Source organism: Bidens hawaiensis, unplaced genomic scaffold (genome assembly GCF_021521415.1).
Source record: "Bidens hawaiensis isolate Kalapana, Puna unplaced genomic scaffold, B.hawaiensis_p1.1 tig00000760_1, whole genome shotgun sequence".
Taxonomy (NCBI): Eukaryota; Viridiplantae; Streptophyta; class Magnoliopsida; order Asterales; family Asteraceae; genus Bidens; species Bidens hawaiensis.
The window spans coordinates 1451969-1468099 of record NW_027491043.1 but is presented as its reverse complement, the minus strand read 5'-3'; the positions used below and the strand labels follow the sequence as shown (position 1 = coordinate 1468099).

At 33.3% G+C, this 16131-nt stretch overlaps 1 pseudogene across 1 annotated transcript; it reads left to right on the top strand.

The window, feature by feature from the left end:
* Positions 1–10019: 10019 nt before the first annotated feature.
* LOC143534685 (fumarylacetoacetase-like) lies at positions 10020–14021 on the top strand (annotated as a pseudogene). The gene is made up of 14 exons (XR_013135589.1): positions 10020–10208; positions 10301–10379; positions 10458–10542; positions 10638–10712; positions 11595–11670; positions 11753–11852; positions 11971–12030; positions 12107–12177; positions 12257–12319; positions 12393–12457; positions 12590–12686; positions 13509–13634; positions 13712–13793; positions 13882–14021. The product of XR_013135589.1 is annotated as a fumarylacetoacetase-like (transcript).
* The last annotated feature ends 2110 nt before the right edge of the window (positions 14022–16131 follow it).

The following is a 16131-nucleotide window of genomic DNA, read 5'->3' as shown; positions in this document are numbered from 1 at the left end:
TAGTTTAAAAAAATAATTTTAATTAATTTTTTTGATTTTTAAATAATTTATTTGATTTATTATAGTAAAAAAATGGTTTAACAAAAATATAAGATATGATGCGCTGAACCAGGTTCAAACCCGGGTCTTATGAATCAAACCTTAATGTCTTAACCGTTGGCCCAGCCTAGTATTTTAATAGAAAATAAAAACAGAAATATAAATAAATAGGTTCAAGCTCATCTTCTACACAATCAAACCTAGGTTTTCAATTCATCATATCCGTTCCATGTTCGTCCAATTCAATTTAGGGGTTTTAATCATCACAAAAAAAACGTCCAAAACCATATAAGTATTACCTGGAAGGTTATGTTTTTGATGACGAACATGACTCGGCCAGACCCGAGTTTTAACACATTAATTCGTGATTACAGAGTATATAATCGTTTGATTTGAGGACTAGGATACGTTTAGACGAAGGTTAGGATCCTATTTATAGGTCTAATTGCAACGTATTGATTAATTGCTCGTTAAATGATACTCCCTCCGTCCCATTAGAAGTGTCCATATTTCCATTTTCAGTTGTCCCATTACAAATGTCCACTTTCAAAATTTATTAGTCAATATCCAAATTTACCCTTAAATATACATAACTAGCATTAATAATCAATGTTGATGGACCCAATTTTCAAGGGTAATATTGTCATTTTGAAAGTAAAAAAGGTAATCATTTAATCTTCTTTTAACTTTGTGTTTTTCAAACCATGACACTTTTAATGGGACGGAGGGAGTAATTGACATATTTTCCGGCGGTTTCGCGATGTTCATGGATCAAATTAGTTGATTTTAGGATGTTAATATGAAATTAAAGTGTTTATTAAGGATTGACGTTGAATGCTTAAGTCGTTACATAATTTACACGAGTTAAAAAAAATGATATTTTGGGGTGTTCGAGGTTTCGCCGGCGCCGGAATGGTTGTCAGGAAAACGGGCTAAGGGTGTGGGCTGGGTAATTTTTTTTGTATATTACTAGGTTATTGACCTGTGTATTACATGAGCAGAAATATAAAAAACTGTCCAAATAAACGTATATATAATTTCAAACGACAACATTTTTTTAATATGTATTTTGAGATAGTAATATAATTTATAATTGTAAGTCGTATTCAAACGAAAACGTAATATTAAAAGACATGGACTTACAAAAAATGACATTACATAGTAGAATGTTTATAAACAAAATTTTAAACTTTAAAACATAAAGTTCAAAAGCCACAAATTTTTACTTATAAACAATATTTTTTTTGCTTTGTTTGCAACTTTCTCTTGCTTATCTAAAATAAGTATTTATTTTTTGTTCGTCTGTACTCTTCACTCTTGATAAATCTACATAAAGTTGGCCATGTGTAAAATGGGTCTTTTAAGTATGCCAACTCTTACTATAGACTGGCCTAGACTTTTATTGATGATCATTGCAAAACCAAACTATAACTGGAAACTGCCTTCTCTAAAATTTAAATAGAAGCTTTCTTATCTGAAGGTGTCAATTGGATATATATACATATATATATATATGCTTATATATTTGAACAATGTAGATTTTGTATTTATGACAAATAATTTTAAATAAATGTTACATTTGTCCTTAACTCACATATAAATATGCATTTTAATAATCACAAAATTAATAATTCATCTTGGTGAACATAGCACCATCTGCCAAAAAAAACTATATAAAATGGCTCCTTATTTTGTTTCATTCACTTAAACATTTTCAAATTTTCATAAAATAGATTAAATAATCCTATATATTTATTTAATTTTGCGTGATACAACAATATTCATAAATTATATCGTTTTACCTCGAATAATTAATTTGTTGTAAAAACTAATCTTATATACTTTATTTAATTTAGTGTGTCACACAATATGTGTTAAAAATTCATTTTATGGAATTATAAATTTTTTAAACTAATTTCTGTTAAAACCATCATAAATATATTATGCCAAATAAATGTGGCTATTTTATATATTTAATATTAATGTTAGTGTAATTTGGAAGAGATGATGGTTATAGTGGCCCAAACTTTTTTACTAAAAGAAATAGACATATTAGATTTTGACCAACTTAAGAAAATGTAAACAAAAAATGATACACAATAAAATTATCATATATTATTAATAGAACTACGTTTTATATTACAATGCTACTTAAAATTGCATATTACATGGAAAAAGTAATCAACACATTATAAGTAGTAGCATGCACAAAATTGTCACCTCTACGACAAAGGATAACCAACTTGCAGCCATGTTGTCAAATATTATCCCTGAAGATTTATGTATATCCACAAAATCTTGTCGCATTAACTAATCAGAAAAGAAAGATGAAACTACAATATTATTATAATGGCGTACGATTCAAAAAACCCCAATTACAAATAGCTATCTGAAAGGATCAACTTAAAGAAATTATTAATAGTTCAATTGCAATATGTCTTTTCTTGTAATTAAATTCTCAATAGTATTATGAAACAATCACCTAATCCAAATCAGTGGATACAACAACATAGCCAAGCGCATTACTAGTTATCTTTGACACATATGGTGTCTCAAATTCGTAATTTCTAATATGAGCCTTACCTGATAGAAAGCCCGATTGTAAACAACATGTGTTACGACTTCTATACCCTTGGTCTATATTATGTAATTGATAAACACCAAGACCGACCCATCATATCCTACTCATTAACATATTCTGCTTTAATAGTTTTTTAAACAAGTTGTTTCGACCTGAACTCATTATGATCATTATTATCCATTTTGACCAGAATATAATTTGGCCTGTTACACCATCCAACCCAACCCGCTTGTTTAAAATAACATAAAAATTAAGAATGCATCATTAATGAATTTGCCTTTTAAGTTTATACTACAATATAAAACAACTAGTTTTGACCCAAACTCGTTATCTTGGGAATTTCCGTCCATGGGAATTCTTAATTTGCCATTTACTGTATATTCTTTTAATTTTGATCTCCAAATTTTAAATTTGATTTTGCAACATAGGTGTGTGTGTTTAGTGTATGATAAGTTACTAACAAAAGGAGCAAGAATAGAACAATTTATGGGAGCATAAGCGACTCACCAGTGGAGAATAGCAATTTATCATTTCTGCATCTAAAGCTTCAATTGCGAAGCAAAATTAGCAAATGATAAGAAAAGTAGTTCAATTTTAATTTAAAATTCATTTGCAAATGCAGTTAATTCAATATGTGCAGATACCAAACAAAAATGTTATTGACAGAAAAGGTCAAACTTTAGGCAAAATTAATGCAAAAGTATATAGAGAGGAAAGATTATGATAACCTTCGGATAAGAAACAATAACTTCTGCTTATATTAGTCCAACCAGTGATTCCAATTTGTTGGTTCTAAATTCTTCAAAAACGCCAAGAACTTGATAGCATTGTAGACACAAAGCATGTTAAATTGAGGGAAAGATACATATTCAACTAAGATAATTTAAAAATGGTGTGATTCGCAAACAGTGAGTTGGAGAGAAAGGAATGAAAATTAGGGTTATGAAACGTATACGGGTCCATAATTGGTTGTCTAGGAGAAAACGCATTCAATTAAATGATTATTATGATTTTAATTTTGAATTATTTTATTAGTAATAAATTCTATGAGGGCTTATTAGTTTTGGAATATAGTAAAATCAACCAGCCAAAAAGAATGTCTTTAATAATATTTATTATATAGATTAAATGATTATTATGATTTTAATTTTGAATTATTTTATTAGTAGCAAATTTTATGAGCGCTTATTATTTTTGAAATATAGTAAATCAACAAATAAGAATGAGCCAAAATGAATTTTTTTTAATAGTATATATAGATTAATAGAATTTGCATTCAGGTCCTTGAAGTTTAAAAAGGCCTTAAAACAGATTTAATTCAAATGTTACATTAAAGACCTTCAGGTTTCAATTTATATTAAGATCGAAATTGTATTAATATTAAAATAAAATCTACAAATTGAATCCCGGTCTTTTGAAGTTATTTGAAATGAAACAAAAGTTAATTTACTTGGATAATGCTCGAATAATTGATAATTTTGTTTAAATCTTTAAAGCTTTAAACTTTAAATACCAATGTTTCGTTTATTGAATAAAATGAAAAGAAAACAAGCGAACGATAAACGTAAATGATCGTGATAACAATATAATTGATGAATAATGAACAAGAATACATGAAATAAAAATCAGCTACTATAAAATACATTAAGCGACACTTGAGATGTGTGTGCGTGTATATATATAAACAAGAAAACCGAAAATTTCGAAAGGGGTCGGGTTTTTGGGTTTGAAAAGTAACAAATGTTACAGTGTAGGCGGTGGTTATGGTGATGTTTCTTTGAACATTTCATAATTCAGAGAAGGGGGGGGGGGGTATTTATTGTTAAATACATTAATGTTTTTATTTTTCAATTATTAAATAAACATGTAAATTTACAAAACTACCCTCATTTGCCTTGCACGTGATCGGATTTAACGAGAAACGTTAACTAGGTTAGGGTCAAAGATATAACTTGACAGAGTTTTAATCATAAAGGATGTTTTCTGTCATTAAGTTTACTAAAGGACAGCCATTGAAAAAACATACAAAAAATAAAGAGCTACTTTCGCTATTATGTCTAATAAAATTGGTGGACACCTAAGACCCTGCGTACGTAGTGGGGCGCTTTCCCACCCAAAACACCCTAAAGCGCCGGAACACCCCCTGTCCACCAGGGGGGTTCCCACGTAGTGCCGGTTGAGGTTGTTGTTGATTATTGGGTCAAACTAGCCGCTTGACAACGACTTTATTAAAAAAACAAGTTTTTTATTTAAAAATTTATATCCTATAAAACCCCGCTTATAATTTTTTTTTAAAACAAAACTCCTTGATTGTTCTCTTAAAAATAAAGATACACACTAAACTTCTATAAATATGCATCCATTCAACCGTTCGATGCTCGGTTTTAGGCAATATGCATCCACTCAACTCCCGAACACCAACCAACCAACTCAACCGAACACCACCCAACCGACACATCCAAACTTCCCGGTTAGTAATTTCGACCCAACACGGTATCATACATGTAATTTTTAGGTATGTCAAACTTCCCGGCTGGTGTTTTTAACCAACCCACTCAATTGAGCTTCCGGGTCGATTGTGGCTCGTTTATGCCGGAGACACAACCCGATCCGTTTACACACGACGAGTTAGTGACACGCCCGGTTCGAGCAAGGGTAAAAAGTCAGTTCGACCAAGGGTTAAAAAGGGCGCTCACACAAAAAGAAAAACGGTCCGAACCTCGGTTTAATATATATATTTTTTATTTACTAATGTTTTCTAAGAAAAAATATTAACGATAACTAATATATTTTCTAACTAATTATTTTTAGCCAACTATCAATGTTTAGGCATATCTAGGACAAAGTTTAGGAATTTTTTTTTAACTTACAAGGAAAGGGGATGATTACCGACCAAAGGACTCTATATGGGAAAATGGACCAATATAGAAAATGCCAACGCTTCCAAGGGATTTACAACCGAATTTTTAACGGGTGGGGTAGCGGTAAAATGATGCAACATCATTTTGTCGGCTTTGGTGAGTACCAACAACAAAAGGGGAACTTCATGTATTTTTAACTGTTGAGCATCTTTATGATCACCCTAAGTGGAGCATCTTTATGATCACCCTAAGTGGAATGTCGTAACTCTAGGGACTAAAACTACCAAAATAGACACTTGAAGGACCCATTTGTAGTTTGTGCTTTCTTGGGTCTATAACCAACCCATTTTCATGAAACACCCTTTATGAAAGACCCATTCAACTTACCCTATATATACACACCCATCTTCTTCATTTGTGCTTGCTCATTTCTTCATTTCTCTCTCAAATTTTTAAATTCTAAGGTTGTTCTTCATAAGCTAATCTTTTATTTTAACTAACTTCTCAATACTTAAAGCTTGATGTTACAACATATATATAATATACACTCCTTGTTTACCTTCGCTCTATCATTTCTCCGGTCTCGGCCGGTTGAAATGTCGGGCTAGTAAGGCAAAGTTACATGGTGGACTTTGTAGTCCTTAGTTATATATTTAACAAATCTAACCATATAACTTGTTATACCTGCTTAACTTCTACATATTTTAGTTTATTGTTCATATTTGTCAAGTTCCATGGTATTGGGTATGTGGTGACTAGCCTCGGTTTCATCCCGAGTTGAGAACCGAACCAAAAACCGAACTTTTGTTTAAAAGCATTATTGTTAACTTTTTGAATGTAAAACTTGAGTATTATTATTTATAAGTTATTTTACAAGTTCCATGGTAATTGGGTATGTGGTAACCATCCTTGGTCTTATTCCGAGTCAAGGACCGAACCAAAAACTGAACTTTTATTTAAAAGCTTTATTGTTAACTTTTTGAATATAAAACTTGAGTATTATTATTTATAAGTTATTTTACAAGTTCCATGGTAATTGGGTATGTGGTAACCATCCTCGGTCTTATTCCGAGTCAAGGACCGAACCAAAAACCGAACTAAACCGAGTTCACTCGCTTAAGACACACAAGTGTGTTTTTAGCCACCAAAACTCAGATTTTTCTTCAAGATTATATTTTAAATCAATTTTAGTTAATTTCTAAACATACTTGGCATGTCGGTAACCAACTTGATCTTATAACAAGTTCGAACCGATAAGGTCGTATACTCGCTTAACGAACGTTAAGGTTCTTCACAATAGAACTACATACTTGGTTAAGTCTATTTTGATTTTATTGAGTTATCTCATAACATTTATTATTTTGGGAAGTTAACTGTGAGCTTGGTCAATTATCAAGTCTCGAACCGACAAACCCGAACACTCGTTTAAACCTCGTTTTGGTATTCTTATAACCAAGGGTTTTGCAATATAGCATTTTAACCCACATTATTACTTAACATAGGTTGAGTAAAAAAAGAAAAGAACTAATGAATAGAATACCGAGACTCGGTTTCGAGTAAACTTATTTTACAAAACTCGTTTCTTTAATTTCTCAAGTATTTACATTTTAAATCCTAAACTTTATTTATTTACTTTATTTGTCATGTATTTTATTTTAAACCCTTCCAAGACTACCTACTAACACGAGACCCGTTTAATATAGGTCTTGCTCGTTAAACCGATCTCTCCGATTATTCACGACACTATCTTTCAAGTTACTTGTTAATGTGAGTACTTTTTCATTCCCCGTTTTCCATCTTTCGTTTTGGGGGTGGCATTGTATACTTATTCAAATTCAAATGATTTATACTTGAGTCTTAAACCACAACACGTATTGTATATGTTTACTTAAATAAATGCTCTATTTGGTGTTATATGCTTTACATGATTATGTGCAAATTCTTGAATGCTAAGGCGGGTAGCCTCTTGAATGCTAAGGCGGGTAGCCTCATCAAAGTATGATCATACGTTAATTCCGAGTATATATGGTATCCCCATATAGAAAGGTGTCGTTAATGTATTCTTATTGACGATTCCATTATTGTCGTCAATGTGTTCTTATTGACGGTTCGTCAATGTATTCTTATTGACGGTTTTATTATCTAAATTGTTGCTATTATTTATTGTTTTCATATACTAGTTGTGGATTTCATACTATATACTTATTGTCCAAAACTATGAAAATTGCTCACCAACCTTCGTGTTGACAAACTCTATTTTATGCAATGTTACAGGTTTGATGTTAGCTTGATTGGATTACTTGAAGAAACTTATTATCTTGGCTTTAGGATATTAGAAAATAAAAGAACAAGTTATTTGTTTATCTATCTATTTGGCATTTTGTATGAACAATTGTTGTGTTATTTATGATGATATGGATTTAAATGAGTTGTTTAAATATTGTAACTTTATAGTGTCATTGTGCAATGAGCAATCATGTCGCGCCTCGACGTTTCCGCCTTCATTGGTCGGGGTGTGACATGAGGCGTATCGATTGGTTGAAAGGCCTGAAAGAAAACGTTGTTCTGGGGGGTAGCGGCTTCAAAACACCGTCAAGCGAACCTAACAGCTTTCCTAACAACATTGCTTTTGAACTAAAAAAAGAATCTATTATAGGGGGAAATGAAAGATATTTTGTTATATCATAGAAAATTATTTGATTCTTGCATTTCTTTAAAGAATTTCCATGATACACAAGAAAAATCATTTTTTTAATTACTTTTAGATACCTAAGAACATATTCACCCCTTTCTTTTATCTTTTAAAAGGATCTGCTGGCTTTTAGGTGCAGTCATTTTATTTGGTAATAGTAATAAAAAAATAACAAATAGAAAAGAATAACGGCTTATTTCTTGCGTGTACCAATTGAAGTATTTTAATTTGAAGTTATTTTACCGAGAAATGAATGCTTTCTCAGCAGGAGGGCAAAAATGCAAGAATCCTCTTTTTTCTATAACATAACTTAATTGATGTTTCTTCGGAATTTTAATTCGAGTTAAAGCAGACTATATGGAACAAGTATAACAAAAACTCTTTGGGGTAAAATTCTCATCAGTACGAGTCAATGGAATGGCTCCCTGGCCTCTTATATCCATATAAAGGGCACGTCGAGTATAAATACCCTCTTTAACTTCTATTCTGACAGATTGAATATCTTTTATAGGAAATCAGAGGAAGACCCGACGATTTTTTCCAGGAAATCCCCAACGAAAGATACACACTATTCCGTCTTTTATATCAAACGATCATAACCACTACCTACATTCCATGAAATTGTGCACCACAAATAGAAGCTAATAAAAAGACCCGTGATCCCATAGAAAGACATCACAGTTCCTTGTGAAAAAAAAAACGATTTGCTGAGACGGAAAGAAAGATATCAAATTTCTACTAAGATAACCCGAGGTTCCAACCAACAAGAATCCTAATGAACTTAAAAAAAGGATAATAGCGCAACATATTTTACTTATTTTTCGAGCCCCCTTTATAGGTTCTATCCATATATGTTCTGATCGACAACTCATACTTGATCCCGTTGCTTTTTCGGAATTGAGAGAATACCCCAAATGAATTTGACTTTAGTCTGTTTGTTTCCGAAGTAACTCGCATCAACTAACACTAGTTTGAACTAGTTTGATGTGGACCTTTAGAAGTAATTCATTAAATTGGTTAGATCTAAACTAATAACATACCCTTCCTATGACTCACTAAAGATAGCCACATACGGTCCGGAAATAGGCCACGGGCCAAAAGGTCCAAAACCTCATCCTCGGCTAATCCAGAAATGCCGCAATCCAATGCTCGAAATATCAACTTAAACAATGATGAAGTCGGTGATAATGAAAAAAGAAAATAAGATTTGAGTAAAGAAAACAACATATGTTTTATATATAATGTTCATATGATGATGACGTGGCGTCACATAACACACACAGACGACATAAGAGCATCATTCACTACCCACGGTCTAAATGGCATTAACTTCTTTATCCAAAATAAAATAATAATGCTGTGTTCCTGAGTTCATTTAAGAAAAGAAGGAGAAGGAAAATAAAATTTTCTCTTCTTATCTTTTCTTTTGGCATCACCTCTTTCATTTTAAGTTTCTTTCCTTCCTAATCTTTCATTTTGGAAAGACACAATTTTTCTTATTTTACTCCTTACTTTCTTTCCGCTCCCCTCATTTTCTTTCCTTTAATGAAACTCGGGAACACCCTTTTTATATTTTTCTTCCCTTTCCTTTCTTAAATGAAACTCGGGAACACAAGAAACCTTTCCCATCTCTCATTTTTCTTTTCTTTCCTTCTTTAAATGAAGCTCGGGAACTTATTTTTTAAATGAAGCTCGGGAACAAAGTGTAAATGAAACTCGGGAACACTGTAAAAGTCGGTGAGATGCTTGGTTTGCCATTTGTCACGTTTACTGATTGACAGACACTCATTGAAGCAACTTCCGTGCTGGTCTTGATATCATCGATCGGTGAAGTCATCAAATCAAGTATGGCGTTGAAGAGCTTTGTTGAAGTTAAACCGGAATCGCACTTCTCGATACATAACCTTCCCTACGGTGTTTTCAAGCCTTATCCTGCCTCTGCTCCCTGGCCTGGGGTTGCAATCGGTGATTACGTTCTCGCTCATTTCCTCTGCCGGCTTGTTCCTTGCTTTCCGCTTCCGATTGTTTCCTTCAGGTTTCACTTGAGTTCAATCATGAAAGCCAAAATGTCCATTTAACTTGAGAATTGAAATACAAATAAAAAATGTATTTGTGCAATAATTGCAGCCAAATCTTAACAAGTTTCTGGCACTTGGAAGACCAGCATGGAAGGAAGCTCGCGCTACATTGCAAAAGCTACTATCATGTACCATAACACATCTTTATATCTGTTAACTTAGCATCCATATAAATCTTTAGTTATTTCTGTTATTTCCTGTTGTAGCTGATGAACCAGCTTTGCAAAACAATCCAAGCTTAAGGCAGGCGGCACTTTTACCTATGGTAAGTGGCATATGTTTTAGCTTTGTGTTTTACTAGAGCTTATTTAATGCATAATGATCCAGGATGAGGTACTTTGCTTATACTCATTCAGCTTAATGTTTTGAAATTGATGGCCTTTCAGGTTCCATCTCCCTATTGCTTATCATGGAAGAGCATCATCTGTTGTTATATCTGGTACTGATATTATTAGACCAAGGTAACACATATCTATTCAACCAAGAAGGTATAATTATCGTTGTGAGGTATTATTGTGCTATGTGTTAACCCAAATAAAAGAAAAGGCAAATCTAAATGTTGTTGTTACCTATCTAATAATGAGCATGTATATCATGTCACTCAACCGTTTGCCTATGCTATACTTTCTAAATAAACTGTACCAGATACTAAAATAACCAATCTTTGAATCATACAGAATCATCTTTGAATCATGCAGAATGCATAAATTCCCCTCAAAACTTGCAAAACTGTATATATAGACCCAAAACATGCATCAAGCACATTGTATGTTGTGCTCTGAAAACTTGTGTTTTGGATATATATGCAATTTTGCAAGTTTTGCAGGGGATAAATGCAATTCCCTCCTTTTTTATTGTTTGCATGTTTGCCTGCTAACATGATTGTTGGACCATATAGCATAGGTATATATGCCATTTTACAAGATTTGGAACTAGTTACACAGTTCAGTGTGCATTTTTTACACACCTAATCTGATTCTTATCTATGTTTTATTGGTATTTAATGTTTATATTCATCTTCATACTGTAAGCCTTTATCACCCAGTCTAAGGTCAAACCTTATCCACCTGCCAACCCATGTAGAATTACTGACAGTCTTCAACATTTACCACTCTGATTTTATATGACATGTAGTTGTGGAAAACATACTGTACATAGATTGTAGAAACACATGCAACTATGTTACGCCTTGAACTAGCCATGAAACTGGATGTCCTTATGTTTATGGTTCTTTTCTATGTGTTTATATTCCCTATAGTAAATCATCATTTTTTCAAGATTTAGGATGACTCATCATAAGGATTCATGATCTCTTCTTAAAACACATTTCATTTTTTCACCAGAGGTCAAGCTCATCCAAGTGCCAACTCTCCACCATACTTTGGACCTTCAAGAAAGCTGGACTTTGAGTTAGAAATGGTAATAATTTCCACACCATATCTATGAGTAATTCTTTTGTCATCATATTCTATTTAATATATCTATCGCATATTGCTTCAAGGCTGCTGTAGTTGGCCCGGGAAATGAACTAGGAAAGCCAATAGATGTTAATGAGGCTGCAGACCACATTTTTGGAGTGGTACTAATGAATGATTGGAGTGGTATGCATTTTTCTAACAAACTTCATTACCATTTGTTACCATATCTGATTATTGGTCAAAACATGTACTAAACATGATTATTGGTTAAAACATACACATTATACATTGTTTCATACAGCAAGAGATATTCAAGCATGGGAGTATGTACCTCTTGGTCCGTTTCTAGGAAAAAGTTTTGGTAAGAACTCGATTTTTGTTTGGGGAATATAATTTTCAATTACCCAAGTATACAACTTTTTATTGGTGTTTTGCAGGGACTACGATATCCCCATGGATTGTGACTCTAGATGCGCTTGAACCGTTTGCTTGTAATGCTCCCACTCAGGTAGCCCCCTGATCTCAACTCTACTTGACTTTTAAAGACTTTGCATTATTGCATGCTAATTTACCTTTTAAAACTGCAGAGCCCACAGCCTTTGCCATATCTTGCAGAAAAAGTATCTAAGAACTATGATATTTCTTTAGAGGTGTTGTTTATATGCTTTAACTTTCTATAATATCCAACTCCCAACTCAGTTCTAACTCATTTTTCACTTCAAGGTTCGGATTAAACCAGCTGGACAAGAAGAATCATTTACTGTCACAAAGACCAATTTCAACCACTTGTAAGAAAATGCAGTGGTTCAATACTTCAATATTATTGTTTTCTGATATGTTTCTGTTCACCAAATAAGTAGAATGGTGTTTAGATTGTTTAGTTTTTCACTTAAAAAAGTCAAAATCATTATTTTTATTAGGTACTGGACTCTGACTCAACAACTTGCGCACCATACTATCAACGGATGAAATTTGAGGCCCGGAGATCTCCTTGGAACTGGAACAATAAGTGGACCTGTAAGATGTTAGCTTTGTTCAGACAGATTTTTTTGATAATGCATGTTAAGTTAGGCGTAGGGGCTGTAACGTGTTGGGTTGGCGCGTTGACGTATTAACAAACAAGACTCATATATTTATTTGTGTAAAAGACATCAACTCTAACCCTGACACACTAAAAAATCATGCAACCCGTATATCTAATTGAGTGAAAAAGGGTTGTAAATGATTTGCAATCAAGTTGTAAACGGGTTGGCGGGCTGTAAATTGGTTGAACTAGGTGTAAACGGGTTGGCAAATTGACCTTATAAAATATAGAGAATATTAGACATATGATTCTTGTGGTTTGACCATATCGAAAGTTTGGTCTCCAGATTTTTAAAAATTGCAAACTTAGTCCAAATGTTTGTAAGAGGGTTGCACATTTAGTCCCCACAATTAATCCCAATAAGTTTTTTTAGGGCATGTTTGGGATTGAGTTTAAAAAATGCTTATTGGCTTATTGTCTTTTTCAAAAAGCCATTTTGAAAAGCCAGGATTTGGGGCTTTTGGAAAACTGCTTTTTAACCCTTTCATAAAGCCAAAATAGGAAAAAACACATTATTTACTGGCTTTTTGAAAACACCAATAAGCCAATAAGCATTTTTCAAACTCAGTCCCAAACATGCTCTTAATGGAAAAGTGATGTCATGTGTCATTCATGTGAGGGTAATTATTCTAATTTAAACAACTTGGCGGGTCAACCCAAACATGTTTAATTGAACGGGTTAAACATGCCAACCGTATTGTGTTATTAAACAGGTTAAGAGATGACAAGCCAAAGCCTAATTTTTTTTTTCAAAGGAATTTGAATCTTATGGATGCTTGTTAGAGCTAACATGGAATGGAACAAAAGAGTTGTCTGTTGGTAAAACAACTAGAAAATTTTTAGAAGATGGGGATGAAGTTATCATCAGTGGTTGCTGCAAAGTAACTTATCTTTTCAATTTAACTGCATTTTCTGTTTTTTCAAACTTTGTAATGCTGATTAAATGACTTTACTCCAGGGAAATGGTTACAATGTTGGATTTGGTACATGCTCAGGGAAGATCATACCATCTTTGCCATAATTATCCTATTAGTGGACAGGTAATTCTTCCATTCGGGTTGTGTTTTATCTATAATGGGTCAAATAAAATCTGTCTCGAAACTGAAGTGTAAATGCTTGATTAATCAGGGAGGTGGCGCATATTGCAGATGGCGAAACGAGGTATTGTTGACTAAATGTGTTCGGAAACTTTGATGGGTGACATCTGTATGTAGTAGTATGAATCAATAAACCATGTTATTTTCCTGTTATGAACCCCCCCCCCCCCCCCCTTTTGCGGGCTTTACAATACCATTGGGTAGATTTGGTGTCAAATCTCCATCTGTTTAGTATGCTATGGTTGATGGAATTTGCTCAAGATCGTTTTCAATTGTGTACCGTACATGTTTGCCATTTAAGTCAGAGCAAACCTAGTCCACGGTCTGGGGGTGGGGCCGACTTCGACTTGGGCTCCAGGCGCTTTCTTACTCTGCATTGCGTAAGAGTTGGAAGTTGTTTCCATGATTCGAACTGTGTTGTGTGACATATATGAGAGCTTTAGAATCACAAAGTATGGTTGGTCAGGGTTCTGCAATAATCTCAACTAAGTCTGGTTTCTTATGCTTGTTTTGAATGGTTTAGATTGGACCAACTCTCTTTTAACAGCTGGCTAAACATTGTCCACTAGACAACAGCCATAGCGATTAGGTTGTGTGTTGTGGGAATAAAAGTGGTGTTATCCATATTCCATGGTATGTAGGCTGGATGGTGCCTTGAACATCGGGCTGAGGCTCACCAAACGGCTCCATCCATTTAGCAGCCACCATGGGAATAACGGCTCTGTGCATCTTTGGTTTTTGCAAAATGTGGTCCCCTTCCCCGTTTCTAGCCGTTACACAAAGGCTTTAAAAAAAACCTTAATAATTATTTTAAACCATTATATAAACAAACATAATTTATACCTCATATCACACTTGTTTTACTCTTCAAATCACACCAAAAACTTGTCGTCAAAAAAAATCTAACAATACAACTGAACCAATGCCCGGTTTTCAATGTGTGGGACTTCATGAACCTGCTATGGAGAAGTATGACACCGTTGATCCGAACATGTATTTTTTGAACCAACGCATACAAGAGATAGAGTATCAGCCGATATTACCACCCGAGCTAACGCTCCCACCCCAACTAGTTCCTGAGTACCCGCCATTTTCTACTCAAGCACACGAGTCTCAACCGTCATCCACTCAAGTACCCGAATCCAAACCTTTGCCTACGCAAAACAAACCGACAACCTCCAAACGAAAACACACAAAAAAACCAAGATATTAACCAAAAGAACCTCGGCTCGAGGAGATGTGGACACCCGAGGAGTTGGCATTGGCGAAAGCGTGGCTTGAATCGTCGGAAAATTCCATCGAAAGTTATATATATATATATATATATATATATATATATATATATATATATATATATATATATATATATATATATATATATATATATATTATAATCTTTTTTGGCTCTGATATCATTTGTAACAGAGTAGACATGGATAAGTAAGTTTTACAAAGCCATAAACCGTCAATAAGTTTACCATTATTTTACAAAATAATAAACCGTCAAGATAGTTTGTAAGGAATGAAAAGATGTCCTAAAAACAAATTAAACATACGGACAAAGTTTCCTTACATACTAACTGCCAGTCTAATAATTTTAACTAAGCCCTTAAAGTATTGAATCATGGCATAATAACACCCCTTTAAGAAATGGTTCTAAAATTATCTAAGTAATCATTAAGTAAAGGTTAAAGCAATTTACTGGCTAAGTTAAAATTATAGACTGGCAGTTAGTATGTAAGGAAACTTTGTCCGTATGTTTAATTTGTTTTTAGGATGCCTTTTCATTCCTTACAAACTATCTTGACGATTTATTATTTTGTAAAATAATGGTAAACTTATTGACGGTTTATGGCTTTGTAAAACTTACTTATCCATGTCTACTCCCTGTTCATAATGGGAATCTCTGAGTGCTCTGATAAAGCTCTGACAAAAGAAGATAGTCTATAAATCATGATAAGATTCTCCGACATAGCACCATAATGGAGACTTTGGATGCCAATTTAAATGGCCCTGCTCTTATAGAGCATCTTTACTTTTCTATAACTTTTGTAATTTTAATTTATTTGTTTTGTACTTTTCCCGTGTGTTTTCCCTATAAAAGGGGAGTTAGATTTTAGATAGAGACACGCTAAGTTTTAGCACCTCTCTTCTTTCCTTTTAGTACTCTTGTATAATATCCAGCAAATTAATAAAAACTTCAAACTTTGAAGTCTTATTATTGGAGTGTTACTAGTCTGTCATTCTTATTTAAGTAAGAAGTTCTGATTCTATTATATTT